The following is a 20,693-nucleotide window of genomic DNA, read 5'->3' on the forward strand; positions in this document are numbered from 1 at the left end:
ATCTGCAAAAATGAAAATGTACACATATATGAACATAAAAGCTAAACGAAAACAAAATGACCTTGTAAGAGCATTATGTCAGGGACAAACTCTCATATTTCAATAATCAGCCTGAACCTGAACAGGAATAGACTAAATGCACCACTGAAAAGACATAGAATGGCATACTGGATAGAAACACATGACCCAGTAATTTGCTACTTCCAGGAAACTCAACTCACCACAAAGGTTGGCCACAGACTCAAAGTTAGAGAGAGGATGGAAGACAACTTTTCAGGTGAATGGATCACAAAAGAGGCAGGAATTGCAATCTTAATATCAGAAAAAAACAACCTTTAAGCTTTCAAAAATTTTAAAAGATACAAAATAACACTATATAATGATAAAAGATCTGATCCATCAACAAGAAATATTCATCCTAAATATATATGCACCCAACACAGGAACAGTAGCTTTTATAAAGCAGCTACTAAGTAAACTAAAAAAAAAAAAAAAAATGATTCTAACACTATCATAGCTGGGGAATTAAATACCCCACTAACAACCCTAGATAGATCATTGAGGCAAAATCAACAAAGAGATCTGGAAACTCAAATTGACACTTGACCAAATGAACTTAGTAGATACCTACAGAAAATTCCACCCTACAGAATATGCATAGAACTCATCAACACATGGAATGCACTCCAAGATTGACCACATCGTTGGCCATAAATCAAGTATAAAAAATTTCACAAGGTTGACGTGCTGCCATGCACCTTCTAAGATTACAGTGAAATAAAAATAAATATCACCACCAACAAAATTCCCCCCAAACCCAAAAAGACATGAACACTAAGCAGCATGATGCTGAACAACGACTGGTTAAACACAGATATCAAAGCAGAAATTAAAAGATTACTGGAAACAAATGAAAATGAAGAAACATCTTATCAAAACCTCTGGGATGCCATGAAATCAGTGTTTAGAGGGGGATTTATGTCTCCACAAAAAAAAAATCAAGAAAATAGAAAGCTAATAAATTGAAAGCCTAACAAATCACCTAAGGGAACTGGAAAGGCAAGACCACAAAAACCTCATCTTCAACAGAAAAATCCAGATCACCAAAGCAAAACCGAAATATGGGACATAGAAGACAAAAATACCACGGAAAAAATAAGCAAAAAAAAATATGATTTTTTGAAAGGATAAACAAGATTGATGGACCTGTAACCAGAATGACCAAGAAAAAGAGAGAAAAGGCCCAAATAAACAGAATCAGAAATGCAAATGATCAAGTCACAACTGACCCTAAAGACGTCAAGGATTATCAGAGATTACTATGCACACCTGCATGGAAACAAACTCGATAAGATAAATAAAATGGAGGACTTTCTAACATAACAAAACCTCCCTAGGTTGAAACATGAAAAGACTGAGATCCTAAATAGACCAACAACAACCCAGGATATTGACTCTGACATGAGAAAACTACCTAAACAAACAAATAAACAATAGCCAAAAAAATTCACAGGAGTAGATGAATTTCAAGCAGAATTCCACAGAACATATAAGAAGGAGCTGATACCAATCCTCTTGAAAGTATTACAAACAATTGAGAAAGACAGTACTCTTCCCAAATCATTTTATGACGTTAACATCACACTGATACCAAAACTGGGTAAAGATCCAACAAAGAAAGAGGACTACAGGCCAATATCCCTGATGAACATAGATGCAAAAATTCTCAACAAGATTCTAGCGAATTGAATTCAACAACACATTTCAAAATCATCCACCATGACCCAGTAGGCTTCATTCCTGGGATGATGCAGGGCTGGTTCAACATTTGCAAGAGTGTAAATGTAATTAAATACATCAACAGATGTAAAAACAAGAACCATATCATTTGATGCAGAATAAAACTATTGATAAAATCCAACTGTTGATAAAAACCCTTGGACACCTAAGCATAAAGGGAACATATCTCAAAATAGTAAGAGCCATCTATGATAAACCCACAGCCAACACATTGCTAAATGGACAGAAATTGGAAGAATTTCCCCCTGAAAACTGGAACAACACAAGGCTTCCCCTCTCACCTCTTCTGTACAACATAGTGTTGGAAGCCTTAGCTAGAGCAATCAGACAAAAGAAGGAAATCAGGGGTGTCCAAAGAGGAAGTTAAGTTATCCCTCTTTGCTGATGATATAATACTATACCTTGAAAATCCAAGAGAGCTGTCAAAAACCTCCTTGCACTGATAAAAGACCTTGGCAACGTCTCAGGATACAGAATAAACATGCAAAAGACACTTTCCTTCTTACATACTAAAAATAAACAGAGAACCAAATAAAAAGCACAATCCCATTCACAATAGCCACACACACACAAAATGAAATACCTTAGCATCTTTCTAACCAGAGAAGTGAAAGATATTTACAATGAAAACTATAAGGCACTGTCCAAAGAAATCAAAGATGACACAAACAAAAATATTCCATGTTCATGGACCAGAAAAATCAGCATCGTTAAGACATCTATCCTACCAAAGAAAATCTACAGATTCAATGCAATACTCATTAAATTAACAACAGTCTTCTCAGACCTGGAAACAACAATACAGAAATTCATATGGAAACAAACGATCACAAATAGCCAAAACAATCCTTAGTGGAAGAAAAAAGGTAGGAGGTATCCTACTTCCAGACTTTAAACTTTATTATAAGGCTACAATAATCAAAACAACATGATGTTTACACAAGAACAGGCATATAGACCAATAGAACAGTATAGAGATTCTGGAAGCAAAACCTTGATTTCTCAGCCAACTCATTTCAACAAAACCTCCACTAACTACTTGGGAGAGAAGAACCTATTCAGTAAATGATGCTGGGAAAACTGACTGACCACATGCAGAAGAATAAAACAGGACTTACTTATCACCATACACAAAAATCAACTTCAAATGGATCAAAGACCTAAACATAAAACTCCAAACTTTAAGAATCTTAGAAAATGCAAGAGACTCCCTTAGAGAAATTGGAAGTGGTAACCAATTCTTGATCAAAACCCCCAAAGCCCGTGCCATAAGCGATAAGCTAGACAAGTGGGACCTCATCAAACTGAAAAGCTTTTGCAAAGCAAAAGAAACCATCAAGAGAGCAGGAAGACAGTCCACAGAATGGGAAAAAAAAATATTTGCCAGCTCTATATCTGACAAGGGATATACATCCAGGATCTACAAAGAACTTAAACATGCTGAAAAGATAAAAACAAACAGCGCCATTAAAAAGTGGGCAAAAGACATGGATAGACGCTTCTCAAAAGAAGACATACGAGCAGCCAACAGACACAAGAAAAAGTGCTCAGCCTCACTAATCATCAGAGAAATGCAAATCAAAATCATACTGAAGCCGGGCTCAGTGGCTCAGCCTGTAATCCCAGTACTTAGGGAGGCTGAGGCAAATGGATTGCCTGAGCCCGCGGGTTCAAGACCCACCCAGGCAACTTGGCGAGACCTTGTCTCTACAATAAAAAAAAAATTAGCCAGGTGTGGTAGTCTCCACCTGTTGTTCGAGCTACTTGGAGGGCTGAGGTGGAAGGATCACCGAAGCCCAGAAGACTGACATTGGGGTGGTTGTGAGCGTGCCACTACCCTTCAGTCTGGGCGACAGAGTGAGACTCCAACTAAAAACAAAAACAAAACAAAACAAAAAAGCCACACTGAGATACCACCTAACTCCAGTAAGAATGGCCATCGTTAATAAAACAAACAACAACATATGCTAGCAAGGATGCACGGAAAAAGGAATGCTTCTACACTGTTGTGGTAATGTCAACCTGTATGGAAAACAGTGTGGCAATTCTAAAAGAACTAGAAAAGGACCTTCCATACAATCCAGCAATCCCCCTACTGGGAATATACTCAGAGGAACTTAAATCACTCTACAAAAAGATGTCTACACATGCATGTTTATAGAAGTACTATTTACAATAGCAAAAACATGGAACCAACCGTGATGCCCATCAAAACTGGACTGGATAAAAAAATATGGTACATATACATGATGGAGTATCACACAGCCATAAAAAATGATAAAATCATGGACTTTGCAGCAATGTGAATGAATGTAGAGTCTACACTACTCAGTGATTTGTCACAGAAACAAAGAACCGAGTACCATATGTTCTCACTCATAAACGGACCCTGAACATTTACCATAATACTATGAAAAAGGGATTGGCAGTAGCTGGAAACTGCCAGGGGTGGGTAGGTACATAGCAATAAAAGTACCTGATCTCAAACCAAAGGTAGGCCCAAACTTTACCTGTATAATGACCACTTGTATATCTAGTCCTGAATTGTTCTCCACATCTTTAACATAAAATAAATTTAAGAAATACAAAACAAAAACAAACAAAAACAAAAAGAAGAAACCTGGAGATATCACACTCCCTGATTTCAAAACTTATTTTAAAGTAATTTTACTTAAACCATATGGTACTAGTACAAAAGCAGGCAAATAAACCAATGGAATAGAAGAAATAGCCGATAAATCCATAAATTTATGACCAGTTGATTTTTGAAAAAGGTGCTAAGAGCACACAACGGGGAGAGGACAATTTCATCAATAAATGATTTGGGGACAACTGAATAGCCACATGCAGAAGAATGAAATGGATTTCTTACCTTATACCACAATCAACTCAAAATGGATTAAAGGCCTAAATATAAGACCTGAAACTGTAAAACCACTAGAAGAAAACACAGTGGAAAAGATGCATTACATTAGTCTAGGCAATGATTTTTTTGAATATGAGCTCAAAAGCTCAGGCCACCAAAGCAAAAATAGGCAAATGAGATTCTATGGAGCTAAAAAGCTTCTGCACAGCAAAGAAAACAATAAATAGAGAGAAGAGACAACCCATGGAATGAGGGAAAATATTTGCCAATTATACATCTGTTAAGAGGTTAATTAATGTCCAAAATATATAATGAACTTAAACCACTCAATCGTAAGAAAACAACTGACTTAAAAGCATGAGCTAAGTACCTGAATAAACATATCTCAAAAGAAGAATACAAATGATCAAGAGGTATATATGAAAAAATACTTCACATCACTAATCAAGTAAATAAATTGCACATTTTACAATGGCTAATGTCAAACACACAAGCATACATACACACACACACACACACACAAACGGTGTTGGAAAGGATGTGGAAAGGGAAGTCTTGCATACTATTCTTGGGAATGTAAACTAGTGCAGACCTTATAGAGCACAGTATGAAGGGCTCTCAAACAATTAAACATAGACCTGACATTTCTACTACTGGGCATATATCCTCAGAAAATAAAATAAGTATGTCAAACAGATATTTGTACTCCCATGTTCATTACAACCATGATATGTCCATCAGTAGATGAATGTATAGAGAAAATATAAGATGTATTCACGATGAAATACTATTCAATATTTAAAAATAATGAAATCTTATCATTTGTGTCAAAATAAGTGAGCCTGGAGAATCTCGTGGTAAGTGAAATAGAGCAAGCACAGAAAGACTAATATCCTATGATCTCATGTATACGTGTAATCTAAAAAGGTTGAACTCATACAAATAAAAAGTAGAATGTCGGTTACCTATGATTGGGATTGGGGGGAGTTGGGGAGTTGTTGGTCAAAGGATATAAAATGTCAGTTACATAGCAGAAATAAGCTGAAGAGATCTTTTGTGCACCATGATGGTGCTAGTTGATAATATATTTTATACATTATCAACAATGTATATTGAAAATTGCAACCTGATCTCAGATCAGAAGTGGGTACCAAAGGGAGGCCCAAACTTTACCTATACAATGATCACTTATCTACCTAATCCTGAATTGTACCCCACTTCTTTCTTTCTTTTCTTTCTTTCTTTCTTTCTTTCTTTCTTTCTTTCTTTCTTTCTTTCTTTCTTTCTTTCTTTCCTTTCTTTTTCTTTCTTTCTTTCTCTTTTTCTTCCTTCCTTCCTTCCTTCCTTCCTTCCTTCCTTCCTTCCTTCCTTCCTTTCTTTCTTTTTCTTCCTTCCTTTCTTCCTTTCGTCTCACTCTGTCGCCCAGACTGGAGTGCAGTGGCCACTCCCGGCCACCACAGCCTCGACCCGCTGGGCTCCGGCGATCCTTCCGCCTCAGCCTTCCAAGTAGCTGGAACTACAGGCGCGTGCTACCACGCCCGGCTAGTTTTTTTGTTTTTTGTTTTTTGTTTGATTTATTGTAGAGATGAGGTCTCGCTTGCCCAGGCGGGTCTCGAACCTGCAGGCTCGGGCAATCCACTCACCTCAGCCTCCCAAAGGCGCGGGATTACAGACTGAGCCACCGAGTCCGGCTTCCTCACATCTTTATTTTATTTTATTTTATTTTTTTTTTTGAGTTGGAGTCATACTCTGTCACCCAGACTGGAGTGCAGTGGCCGCTCCCGGCCACCACAGCCTCCACCTGCTGGGCTCCGGCGATCCTTCCACCTCAGCCTTCCGAGTAGCCGGAATTACAGGCGTGCGCTACCACGCCCGGCTGATTTTTTTATTTATTGTAGAGATGAGATCTCGCTGCCCAGGCGGGTCTCGAACCTGCGGGCTCAGGCAATCCACTTACCTCAACCTCCCAAAGGCGCGGGCACCGAACCTGGCTTCCTCACATCTTTAAGTGAGTGGATAGGGTTCGAGACCCGCCTGGGCAGCGAGACCTCATCTCTACAACAAATCAAAAATGAGCCGGGCGTGGTAGCGAGCCTACAGGTAGCGCGCCTGTAGTTCCAGCTGCTTGGAAGACTGAGGCGAAGGATCACCAGAGCCCATCAGGTCCAGGCTGCGGTGGCCGGGAGCGGCCACTGCACTCCAGTCTGGGCTACAGAGTGAGACTCCAACTCAAAATAAATAAATAAATAAATAAATAAATAAATAAAATAGCTAAAAGAGTAGGTTTGAAGTGTTCTCATCATATACACAATGATATGTGAGGTGATGCATATTTTTATTAGTTCAATTTAGTCATTTCACAAAGCATGCATATTACAATACAACCGTGGTATATAATTTTTAATTTTATTTTTTAATTAAAAATAAGTAAATAACACAAAATTTACATACAAAATAAAAAGTTTTTAAAAGGCATTGAATATAATAGATCTGGAGAAAGCAAGATGCCATAGAAGAGAGACGTAAAGTTAAATTTAATACAAAGAACTTCAAATGAATCTTCTTACCTTACAAAAACAACTAAATTTTTTTTGAGAAATTAAGCAGAATTGATCTACTATAGACTAAGATACAATATACACTCAACATTTTATTAATGGAGAAAAGTCAAATGATTACTAATAATGTTTACTTAATTCTTTTGAATTAATAACCTATTAATTCAATATTCACTTGAAGGTTTTGTTAAATCTGTATTTGGCCATCTATTGGGAATGTAACACTTCAATTTTTATATTAATTCAATACTGATGCTTTCTGATCTGAAATAAAGAATTTAAGGAGTCGGTTGAAGGAATCATTATTTCCATTCACATTATTTTAAATTATACCAAAATTATTCTTTCACATTCTATATCTTTGTAGAGTGAGATAATTATGTGCATAAAAATGATTTCAAATAACTTTTGGTATCCATTTAGCTCTTAAATAATTAATGGTTATAACTAAAATCTTACTTTCCTAACAACAATATTTTACAACTATTGGATGTCAGAGGACTTTATTCTTCAAATGTAAGTAAAGCATCGTAGTATGTTGAATTATTAGGCTTGCTCAACCAATGTGAACTAAATTTAGGTAACAATTAGCTTACTCATTTTTATTTCACCTTTCCATACCAGCAGATAACAATTTTAACCACATTAAAAAGCAGTTAGCATATTTCCAATACCATTTTTCTATGCTAGTAGTAAAAGAAAAAGTCGAATTCAGTCTTACTGTGGAACCATCACAGAGATTCTGAACAGTGTGTTAATAAACAAATGTCTAGCCTTGTAAAAAGTGTCAGAGTGATCTATGGATATACACATAGCAGGTACAGGAAAATTGTGAAGAAGGCCATATGCCAGCTTTCAGTCACACTGTGAATCACTGTTGCTTCATTCTCCAGATGATAATGGGACCAAAATAAGTGAGTGGAGTAGACTTCAAGAGAGTCTATGAAAGAAAGATACAAATCAAGCTACATATTCTAACTATATCAGAGACAGTATGATACAGTAAATGTAGCATCAAACCTGGAGCAAGTGGCAAATACTGAAATTATAGGTTTCTGGAATCGGGATGAAAAGGGAGACAACATTTTTTTAACAATCCAAGTCAAATATAGCCATTTTAAAACATCACTACTTTTTCATAAGTCATGTTTGGGTAGGAGATTGATGTTCAAGTAAATTTGAACAAATGGCAAACCTAATAAAGACTTGATTAATTTTGAAAATAATGTGATTATTTTATTTGTTTACTCAAGAAGTAAAATGTATATACGTCTTGCCTAGTAAAAAAAATTATGTTACCTAAGTTTCTGATGCACAACTTGTTTAGCTTGATATTTCTATGTTAGAAATATTGTGATATATATGATCAGGAAACATGAAATTAATTGGAATTAAGATACCGTGTGAAAACCAGGAATTCTGAAAGAAAAAAATGTTAAGCCCAAGACGAGCCATAGACCCAGGGAGATAAGTGGTTTCTGGAACAAAGTTCTAAGCCATAGGAATTCAAGGCTATTGATATTGATCACAGAGCTAATTATTTAATGGTCAACATGTGAACTAACCCTTCTGGGTTTGATATACATAACTTTTAGGATTAATGGTGGACTTTATTAATATGCCTAGCTCTTTGTTTCCACACATAGACATATGTCACCTGGTCAAATGCCTAAAGGTTTTAATTTTAGGTAGCATGAAAAAATTAAAATAAAGGAGTCAGAAAGCTCATGCTTCAACACCTGCCCATCACTTATGAGGTTATAATCTTGAGGGAATCACTATTCTCAGTGTTTTAGGTTATTATCTATAAACGCAAATGACACTGTTCTGTCAGACTCATTGTAGAGAATACTTTGTTGTTCCACCCAGATCTTTTCAGATCCATTGTAGCATTACTGATTCAATTCAAGGAACTTTGCAGTTCTTTGGCGTTTGCTTCCAATAACTGACAACTGCAACTCTTTAAAGAACTGACCTAAGTCTCCTAGTACCAAGAGCCAGAATTGCTCAGGAGATACAGTCCATCACCACATGCACAATCTTGGCAGCCCAGAGCCAGGAAATAAGGGGTTAGTAATACAAAGCCCAGTTCACTTGTCTTTGTCTGAGACAGCCACTGAGGCATTATTTACATTCTAGAGTTTCACTGACATAGCTGGCTGAAGCTACACTCTGCAATGTTTGGTTTAAGATTGCATTCTTGTCTTTTTCTATGGTTTCTTCCCCATCTCTGCCCTGCTTATTCCACTGCTTCTGGTATGCCTAGAGACACTTCCTTAATAAATCATTTGCACAGGAATCTTGCCTTAGATCTGTGTTTGGGAAACCCAATATAAGACACTTACAGTACATAGTTTTAGAATGGTTATACGTAAATAGGAACGCCTTAGGATTAGATGTGATTTCTACTCCAGGACTCTATATAAGCTACTAGTGTCAGATGGGAAGTTAAAAGTATGCCAGTTTTCCTGGTACTATTTACCAAATAGGTTCTCCTCTTCCCAGTGGTAGTTGGTGGAAGCTTTGGTGAAGATTAGTTGGTTGAGAAATTGATGACTTGCTCATAAAATCACTATCTTGTTCCATTGGTCAATATGCCAGTTCTTGCACCAATACCAATATTTTGATTCTTGTAGCCTTATAGTAGAATTTGAGTATGGAAGTGTGATACCTCCTGCTTTTTTTTTTATTGCTAAGGATTTGTTTTCGTGGTTATTTATATTTCCATATGAATATCTATATAGTTGTCTCCAGGACTGAGAAGAATAATGTTGACAATTTAATGGGTATTGCTTTAAATCTGCCTTTAGTAGGATGGACATTTTAATAACGTTAATTTTTCCAATCCATGAGTATGGTTATTTTTCCATTTGTTTGTGTCTTCTTTGATTTCTTTGAGCAGTGTTTTGTAGTTTTCATTGTAAAGGTCTTTCACTTCTCTGGTTGGGAAGATGCCAAGGTATTTCTTTTTTGTGTGTGTGGCTATTGTGAATGGTATTGTGCTTTTTAGTTGGTTCTTTGTCTGTTTGCTGTTGGTATATAAGAAGGCAACTGTCTTTTGCACATTTATTTTCTACCCTGAAACTTTGCCAAAGTCCTTTATCAGTGCAGGGAGGTTTTTGAACACATCTTTTGGATTTTCAGGGTATAGAATCATATCATCAGCAAAGAGGGATAACTTAACTTATTCTTTTCCTCTTTGGATACCCCTGATGCTCTTCTCTTGTCTGATTGCTCTAGCTAGGACTTCCAACACTATGTTGAACAGGAGGGGTGAGAGTTCTGGTTTTGCCTTTTTCCAGTTTTCAGGGAAAATGCTTCCAATTTCTGTCCATTTAACAATATGTTGACTGTGGGTTTATCATAGATGGCTCTCACTATTTTGAGGTATGTTCCCTCTACGCCTAGGTATTAGAGGGTTTTTATCAAGAAGGAATATATGATCATGTGGTTCTTGTTTTTACATCTGTTGATGTATTTAATTACATTTATGGTCTAGTGGATGTTGAACCAGTCCTGCATACCAGGAGGGAAGCCTATTTGGTCATGGTGGATGATTTTTGAGATGTATCGTTAGATCCAATTTCCTGGAAAAATGGGCTGACCACATGCAAAAGATTGAAACCTATCACCATACACAAAAACCAACTCTATATGGATCAAAGAACTAAACATAAAACCTCAAACTATATGAATTCCAGAAAACTCAGGAGACACCCTGACAGAAATTGGAATAGGCAACCAAATCCTGATCAAAACCCCTGATGCCCATGAGGTAAGAGATAAAATAGGTAAGTGGGACCTCATCAAACTGAAAAGCTTCCGCAAAGCAAGATAAACCATCAAGAGAGCAGGAAGACAACCCACAGACTGGGAAAAATTATCTGCCAACTGGATATCTGACAAAGGCCTAACATCTAGAATCTATTGTAAAGTGGGCAAATGATATATATATTCACTTCTCAAAAGACATACAAGCAACCAACAGATACATGAAAAAATACACAGCCTTACTAGCCTTCAAAGAAATGCAAATTAAAACTACACTGTGATACCTCCTAACTCCAGTCAGGATGACTATAATCAGTAACTCACAAGAAAAACAACAGATTCTAGAAAGGATGAGTGGAAAAGGGAGCTCTTCTACACTGTTGTTGGGAGTGTAAACTGGTAAAACCTCTGTGTAAAACAGTGTGGCAATTCCTAAAAGATCTAAAAATTGACCTTCCATATGATCCAGCAATCCCCTTTCTGGGAATATATCTGAAGAAACTCAAATCACTCTATAAAAAAAAAAAACCTGAACACGCATGTTTATTACAGCATTATTTGCAATAGTAAAGATATGGAACCAACTGTGCTGCCCATTGAAATTGTATTGGATAAAAAAGTGTAGTGCACATACATGATGGAATGTTATGCAGCCATAAAGAAGAACAAAATTATGGACTTGGCATCAACTTGGATGGATTTGGAATCTATAATACTCAGTGATCTATTGCAGAAACAAAGATTTGAGTACCACCTATAGTCACTTATAAGTGGACCCTGAACATTTATCATATTATTATAAGAAAGTGATTGGCAGTAGTGGGAGGGGAGGGAGGTGGCACATAACATCAATAAGGGTACCCAATCTCAAACCAAGTGAAGTGGGGACCAAAGGGAGGCTCAAAATTTATCTGCATGATTACCACTTATGTACTTAACCCTGAATTGTACCCCACATTTTTAAAATAAAACATAATTTTTTTTTAAAGTTAAAAGTATGGCTTTACACTATCTCTCCGAGGAATGTGTTTTTTGTGTTGTAAAATTTCATGATTCCGGTGTTGCTTTAAATATACACGAAACCCTTAAAACTTTAAGGCACAAAACCATTGTAGAGTACAATTATAATTCTTTATTTAACAAATATAACTACAAAGGTGATGCTTGCTATGAAAGGTAAGTATAGAAAATGATTAGGGCACATAGCAAAAATCTAATTCAGGTTAGAATGCAGGCAAGGCTCCCCTGTAGAAATGACAATCAAGTTGAGACTTGAAGCAATTGTCAGACCAAAGTGTTGGGGGCCACAGAAGTGTTAAGTGTTCCAAATATAATGAATGGAATCAACACGATTCCTAAGGTTAAAAGGAACACGGTAAATACAAAAAGTGAAAGAGCAATATTCTCTCAATAAATGCAAAAAGTTCATTTCTGCTTTAAGGATGTCTCCTCTCTCTTGATTTTTTTCTCCTCTTATCTTTTAGTGAATTAGTGCAATGTTTATAAATAATTTCATTTAGTACACTCTTAACTCAAAGTTTCCTAATCCTTGCAACGGTATGAGTCAGAATGCAGTGATACACCCGATTATCAATTTTCTAGTTTTGTGAGTTTAAATTAGAACCTTCTCCAATAATTCTTAATATAATTTATGAAAGAATCTAATAGAAAATTTATAAAGAAAAATTAATCTTTTTAATCTTTAAAACATTATAAAAATCTTTTATTTTCGGCTAGCCACCATCAAAAATATAAAATTTTAAAAGAATAAACCATTAGTATTTGGTTGTTACTTAAAATAAGAATTGTGCTTTCAGAAAACATCAAGTCTAATCAATATCTACAAATCTGCGAAAATATGGACAGCAAAAACTATATAAAATCGCATATACACCGAGAATTACAATGAAGTTGAATAAATACACAAGTTCATACAATAATGAAAAATAAGAGCATGATATTGTCTAGCAACATAGGATTTGTTTGTGTGTCCTAAATAATCAATTTTGCTTATTCAAAACAATTTCAATTTCTAAAACAACTAAAAAGTCAATCATTGGACCTATATAAAATAGGTTATTTCAAAAAAATTTTTCACTATATTCATTCCTTTTCTATTGTCCAGAACTATATTTTTAAACGTTTTACTCAAAGGGCCATAAAGAATATCAAGCCAGAAATATCCTGGTTCTTGCTCCAATAAGTCTTTTTTTGTTTTACTTTGGTTTTTGTTTACATATTGCTTGCAAAAACCCTGTACTTGACAGTTTGGATTTTGTGGAAAAATAGGTAAAGTTTATGAAAATGCTGAATATAAATCTACATCACGTGACATGCCTTGCCTCAATCAGTGAAAACAATGAGAACTGTCTGAATCCCCAGTCCAAACCCCAGGATTTGATTTTTAAAAATGAGGTAACCTTACAGTTTTCTTAATATTCTTCAGTAAAGCTAAGAAGAAAGCAAAGGTTTAGGGAAAGATGAGGTAGACAATCACTTCAAACTCTGCTCATGAACAATGCTTTATATTAGCAAATATTTGTAAATTATAGTTGAGTTTACAAAAGTGAGAGGAACAGAAAAGCTACCCCTCTGTGGAAAGCATGGCTATGATTATAAATTTTAAAAGTATTTATTCTCAGGGACAATGCCTTCAAAAACTTAGCACATGATATTTATCCCCTTAACTGCCTTTCTCAATCTGATTGCCTTCTAAAGAGAGCAAATTTATGTGGTTTCATGCAAGACCTTTTTAAAATAAATCTAAGGAATAGAGTAGGATGTGAATTCCACAGGGAATGTGAGCCCTAAAGAGTGATCAGTGCCTGAAAGGATGGAATAATGAAGGGCATGAAGGATTAATTTTGACATAGACCATGGCCCACTTCCATATTTTACCTTCAAATAACTCGTTTATATGTCAGATTAGAGCTCATAAAGTAGTGTATGAAATAATAATTATCTCAATGGCCATTATTAATGCTCAATGAGTCTACATACCTAAAGTCCTGCAATTATAATTATCCCATTCTTTAAGGTTGCTGAATCTCTCTATAGTTAATCCACAGGTAACCTACTATTTGACAATCTAATTTAGGAGATCCTGGCTACTTTGACTCTCAAATAAAATACAAATTCCCTAGAGGCAATTTCCATGACCTTTATAATTTAAAGAGTTATTTTTGTGTCTTCTGTAGTACTTACAACAGTATTGGAACCACTTTAGTTGTTCAAAATCAAAATTAATGGATTCATAACATAAATAAATGACTCCGTTCATTGTATGTTCTGCACATTTTATCAAATAATATCCTAACTAAACTTCTAAAACTTTTTGTTTTTACCCACCAATAGAACAAAATAAGAACAATGTGTACTTAGAAGCAATATCTTTAGCACATATAAATACATATTTGTATATATATGCATTTGTATGGGTTAAATATAAATATATAATATACATAAATATATGTATATAAGCATGTGTATACACACACACACACACACACACACACACACACACACACACACACACACAATTTCCTCAACAAAACTCCATTAGAGATCATGTTAATTTAAATTGAGGGAAGAGCCGTGCTCGGTGGCTCAGTCTGTAATCCTGCGCCTTTGGGAGGCTGAGGTGAGTGGATTGCCTGAGCCCACGGGTTCGAGACCCGCCTGGGCAGCGAGACCTCATCTCTACAATAAATCAAAAAATTAGCCGGGCGTGGTAGTGCGTGCCTGTAATTCCGGCTACTTGGAAGGCTGAGGCGGAAGAATCGCTGGAGCCCAGCAGGCGAGGCTGCGGGGGCCGGGAGCGGCTACTGCACTCCAGTCTAGGTGACAGAGTGAGACTCCAACTCAAAAAAAAAAATGAGGGAAGTAAGGCTCAGAGAGGTTAATTAGTTATCTGTTGAAACTCATAGTACTAATTGAAGACAGGTTTGTTGGTTGTCAAAGACTAAGTTTCTTCCACCGGACTCTTTAATGGTGAATTTTTCCTCTATCTTCATGGTCTCACGTTCCTATTCTTCTCTGTCAAATATTGCCATACCTTATAGTGAACAGTGATCAAACTAGATGTATGTTTTTGGCAATTTCCCCATACATATATAACAACAAAACGTTTTGTAGTTCCTCATTACCAAAATAGTGACAGAATTTTAGAGAAAGGAGTATATTATTAGGTGCATAAATAGCCTCTTTGATTTATAATTGAAAAAAAGGTTATATATATTTTTTGCCTAAAATCTCACATATAATGATGAGCAGAAGTCAGTGTGCGTGACTCTCTTTGCTTACTGTTTTGAGTTCTTTTATCTACTTTGTGTTGAGACATCTATCTCAAAATCAGTATAAGTTCTGCTACTATGGAAGCATAAAAAAGCACAGAAAATTGAGCTGACTTTGACTTTGAGGAAGTTTGATACATTAAAATTTTTTATATAAAATGATGTAAGCTGAGACTGATTTTGCTTACCTCAGAAGTGATTTACTATATGTACCCTTAAATATTCCTTAGCTTCTCTATGTGCCTGTATTATAGATATTTTGTAGTACCCTAAAGGGTAAACAAGGGATCTGAGAATAATTCCAAAATGGTGAAGACATTATATTTTCATTTTTAGCCAAAATATGGTAAACAACATATTATATAACTATGGTCTTTTAAAAACAACTACATAACTACTAATCTTGTACTTGTGAATCACATATAAATGTATAGATAAATGTATAATATATTGTATTACTCATTAAATATTGCCTAAACTGAATTTCCTTAACATATTTTAGAGAAAGTCATTGAGAACTTAACACAATAGCCTCTTCAAAATTTCTGACAATATGAAATAGTAGATTGTATTAAGTAGTTTTTAATACTTAGATATAATGAAAATATATCAAAATAAAGCTTTCTATTTGCCATGTTATCACATCAGCAATTGAATTAGTATTTTATCTTGAAATGATTTTGTGTGGCATGAATAATTCATCTAGTCCCTAAAACAAATATGTATTTTTTGTAACCTAGGAAACATAGAATAGTTAGGAATGGATATGTTATTATTTTTTATGAGTTTTTAGGGTAATCAGGAGCATAAAAATAGTCCTCTGGAGCTTCAAGAAATAAAACCATCTTTCTTACAACATCGTGTAAAGATTCTGTAACCTTTGTAACATAAGAGGGATTATATTGTCTCACAAATGAGCTATTCCTATACAATTTCTTCAAAATATAGTATCAAAATAACCACCTCTTTGAACTTACAGGCTTAATTTCCTAAGCTTACTTTTCTCCTGACATATTTTTGAAGTTGGTCTTAGAGGGCATATAATTTTCCTGTCATATTTTGCTTTTTGTATACATTTTCTTAAAATTCTACCTACAGGTCTTCAAAATTGGAGGGGGGGAGGACACTGTTAGGGTCTAATATTTCTGTCTTTCATTCAGCAACAAGCAAAGATGACAGAAAAATACACGGGTGTTAGAACGATAGCAATAACAATAATATTCAAACTCAACAGACAGGTGATTTCTTCAAAATGGTAAGCAATTGGTTTTTATTACTTTACCTTTGCATGGGAAATGAAAGTTCTTAAAATATGTGCACACTTATTATCTCATTTAATTATTATATCAACTGAATGATATATTTAATATGACTTTCTTTGATTTAATTCATAAGAAAACTAAGCCTTGCAGAAGTTAAACAAATTGACCAAGGTATCACAATAGGTTCTTAAGTAAAAATACGGTAGCTCACTCTCTGATGCTTAAATTTTCATCCAGCTTTGGCAATTATGATCTTCTGAAAAAATATTTCTTTTAATAGTAGTTTACAAGCTAGTTCACATGTATTTAATTTTTAATATTTTAATATTGGGGATACATAATAGTTGTTTATATTTATGGGGTGCATGTGATGTTTAGAGACATGCATACACTTTGTAATAACCAAATCTGGGTAATTGGGATAGCCATTACCTAATATATTTACCATTTTTTTTGTTTTGGAAACATTTCAAATCCACTCTTTTAATTGTTTTAAAATATACATGTTATTGTTAAAGCCAGTTGCCCTATTGTACTACTGAACACTAGATTTTATTCCTGCTAACTGTACTTTTGTACCCACAAACTAGTCCCTTCTTGTCACCACTCCCCACTACCTTTCCAAGCTTCTGGTAGCTATCATTCTACTCTCTACCTTCCTAAGATCAGTTTTTTAGCTACCACATATAAGTGAGAACATGCAATATTTGTTTTTTCTGTGCTGACTAATTTCACCTAACATAATGACCTCCAGCTCCATCTATGCTGTTGCAAATAACAGGACTGTATTCTTTTTATGGTTGAATAATATTCTATTGTGTATATGTAAACAATTTATTGTCCATTAATCAATAAGTAAAAATACAGTCAGATATATTTCTTTACTTAATGATTCATGTACTAAATATTAGTGAAATGCTCACTATATGCTAATTACTTACTAACTCTAGTTGTCAGGTGATAAAGCAGGCATAGTTCCTATTCCCATAGAACTGAAAATCTAGTCAGGTAGACATATAAGAATAAAAAGCATCTGCAAGGCCCTATATCAAAATAACCTGATTTATGTTGTAGTAGCAAACATCTGTAATATTTACCCAACAAAAATTATTTTATTGTGGATGCTACATATCCAACAGCATTTCAGAGTGGGGTTATTTTCAACATTGTGGCTCAAGGACCCCTGCTAACAGAGTCTCCATTTTGTCTTATAAATCTATGATCAACAAAGCAAGAGGAAAAAACAAGGTAAACTACTTACTGTTTTTAATTTTGTATTTCTTAAGGTCATTTTTTTTTTTCTTTTTTTTTAGTTGGAGTCTCACTCGGTCGCCCAGACTGGAGTGCAGTGGCCGCTCCCGGCCACCGCAGCCTCGACCTGCTGGGCTCCGGCGATCCTTCCGCCTCAGCCTTCCGAGTAGCCGGAATTACAGGCATGTGCTACCACACCCGGCTGATTTTTTGATTTATTGTAGAGAGGAGGTCTCGCTGCCCGGGTGGGTCTCGAACCCGCGGGCTCAGGCCATCCACTCACCTCAACCTCCCAAAGGCGCGAGATTACAGGCTGAGCCACCAAGCCCAACTCATTTTTAAATTTTAGATTGGGGGTACGTATGTGTGCTCGCTACATGGGCATATTGCATAGTGGCGGGGATTTGGTCTCAGGTGGTCCATTCCCCAGAAAATGAATATTGGGACCTGAGTAGTTTCTGAACCCTAACCCCTCTTCCCCCTTCCCCCACTTTTACACGCTGTTGAATTCGTTTTGCTAATATTTTGTTGAGAATGTTTGTGTCTATATTCACAAGGGATATAGGTCTGTAGTTTTCTTTTTGGTTGAGTCTTTGCCTGACTTTAGTATCAGAGTGATATTGGTCTCACAGAAAGAGTTAGGAATGATGCTCTTCTCTTCAATCTTGTGAAATGGCTTCAGGAAAATTGGTACCAGTTTTTTTGTTTTTTTTTTTAGATGATCTGGTGGAATTCAGCTGTGAGTCTGTCAGATCTGGGACTTTTTTGTTATTGAGAAACATCTAATACTGTTTCAATCTTGAGTACATTATTGATTTGTTCAGGGTTTCTATTTCTTCCTGATTCAAGTTTGGGAGGTTGTATATTTCCAATATTTTATCCATTTCCTCTAGATTGTCTAACTTGTTTGCGTTGAGGTGATCATAATAGTCTTGAATGATCTTTTGAATTTCCATCATATCAGTTGTAATGTTTCCTTTTTTCATTTCTGATTGAGCTAATTTAAATCTTCTTTCTTCATGTTTTAATTAATCTAGCTAGTGGTCTATCAACTTTGTTTATCTTTTCAAAGAACCAACTTTTTGTTTCATTGATCTTTTGTCCTTTTAAAAATTTTTATTTCATTTAGTTCTGTTCTGATCTTCATTATTTCTATTCATCTGCTAGCTTTGGGTTTGGTTTGTTTGTGCTTGTCTAGTTCCTGGAGGTATGATATTAGGTTGTCAGTATGCAATTTTTCAGTCTTACTAATGTAGGTCTTAAGTGCTACAAATGTTCCTTTGAACACAGCCTTGGCTGTGTCCCAGAGATTTTAATAACTTGTTTCATTGTTGTCATTCATTTCAAGAAATTTTTAAATTTTTATCTTGATTTCATTGTTGACCGAAAGATCATTCAGGAACAAAATGTTTAACTTACATATTTTTGTTGGGTTTTGTGAGTTATTTTTGGAGTTATTTTAAAGATTTATTCCACTGTTGTCTGAGAAGGTGCTTGATGATTTTGATGTTTATAAATTTCTTGAGACTTTTTATGGCTTATTTCATTGTGTATATTGGAGAGTGTTCCATGTACTGATAAGAAAAATGCATATGCTATAGTTTTGGGGAGGAATGTTCTGTATATGTCTGTTAGTTCCATTTTTTTCTAGAGTCCTGTTTAACGCCAATGTTTCTTTGTTGATGTTCTGCCTTAATCATCTGTCTATTGCCATCAGTGTGGAATATTGAAGTCTCCCACTATTGTATTCTCTCTCTTTTTTTTTTTTAGGACTAGTAGAATTTGTTTTATAAAGCTGGTGGCTCTGGTGTTAGGTGCATACATATTTTAAATTGTTATATCTCCTCATTGGATTGATACCTTTACTATGACGTAATGGCCATCCTTGTCTTTTATTTATTTTATTTATTTTTTGCTGTTGTTAATTTAAAGACTTCTTAAATTGTTTTTATTTTAAAGACGTGGGGTGTAATTCAGCGTTAGGTATAAAATGGTTCATTATGTAGGTACCCTTGTTGATGAGGTGTACTTCTCCCTCCCTTGGCAGTTTCATTCAATTGCCACTGCCACCCCCTCCCCTGGCAGTTTCCTACTACTGCCAATCCTTTTCTTATAGTATTATGATAATTGTTCAAGTTTTGCTTATGAGTGAAAACATATGGTACTCTGTTCTTTGTTTCTGTGATAGATTATTGAGTATGATAGACTTTAAATTCATCCATGTTACTGTGAAGTCCATATGTTTGTCCTTGTTTATGACTACATAATATTCCATTGTGTATATGTATCACATCTTTTTTATCCAGTCCAGCTTTGATGGGCAGCATGGTTGGTTCCATGTTTTTGCTATTGTGAATAGAGCTGTAGCAAACATGCATGTTCAGGTATCTTTTTTGTAGAATTGATTTGAGTTTCTCCGGGTATATTTCCAATAGGGGGATTGCTGTTGTTTCCAGGTTCTTGCTATTGTGAACAACGCTGCGATAAACATACATGTGCAGGTATCTTTTTTATAGAGTGATTTGAGTTCTTCAGGGTATATTCCCAGTAGGGGGATTGCGGGATCATTTGGAGGGTCGATTTTTAGAGCTTTTAGGAATCGCCACACTGCTTTCCACAAAGGTTGCACTAGTTTACACTCCCACCAACAGTGCACAACCATGCTGCCCATCAAAAGAGGACTGGATTTAAAAAAATGTGGTACATATACATGATGGAATACTACGCAGCCATAAAAAAGAACAAAATCATGAACTTCGCAGCAACCTGGATGGAACTAGAGTCTATAATACTGAGTGACCTCTCACAGAAACAAAGATGATGAGTATCACTTGTTCTCACTCATATAATGGACCTTGAACATCCAATGTAATACTATAAGAAAATGACTGAC

The sequence above is a fragment of the Carlito syrichta genome, unplaced genomic scaffold (genome assembly GCF_000164805.1).
Source record: "Carlito syrichta isolate Samal-C Ts95f unplaced genomic scaffold, Tarsius_syrichta-2.0.1 Scaffold303024, whole genome shotgun sequence".
Lineage (NCBI taxonomy): Eukaryota > Metazoa > Chordata > Mammalia > Primates > Tarsiidae > Carlito > Carlito syrichta.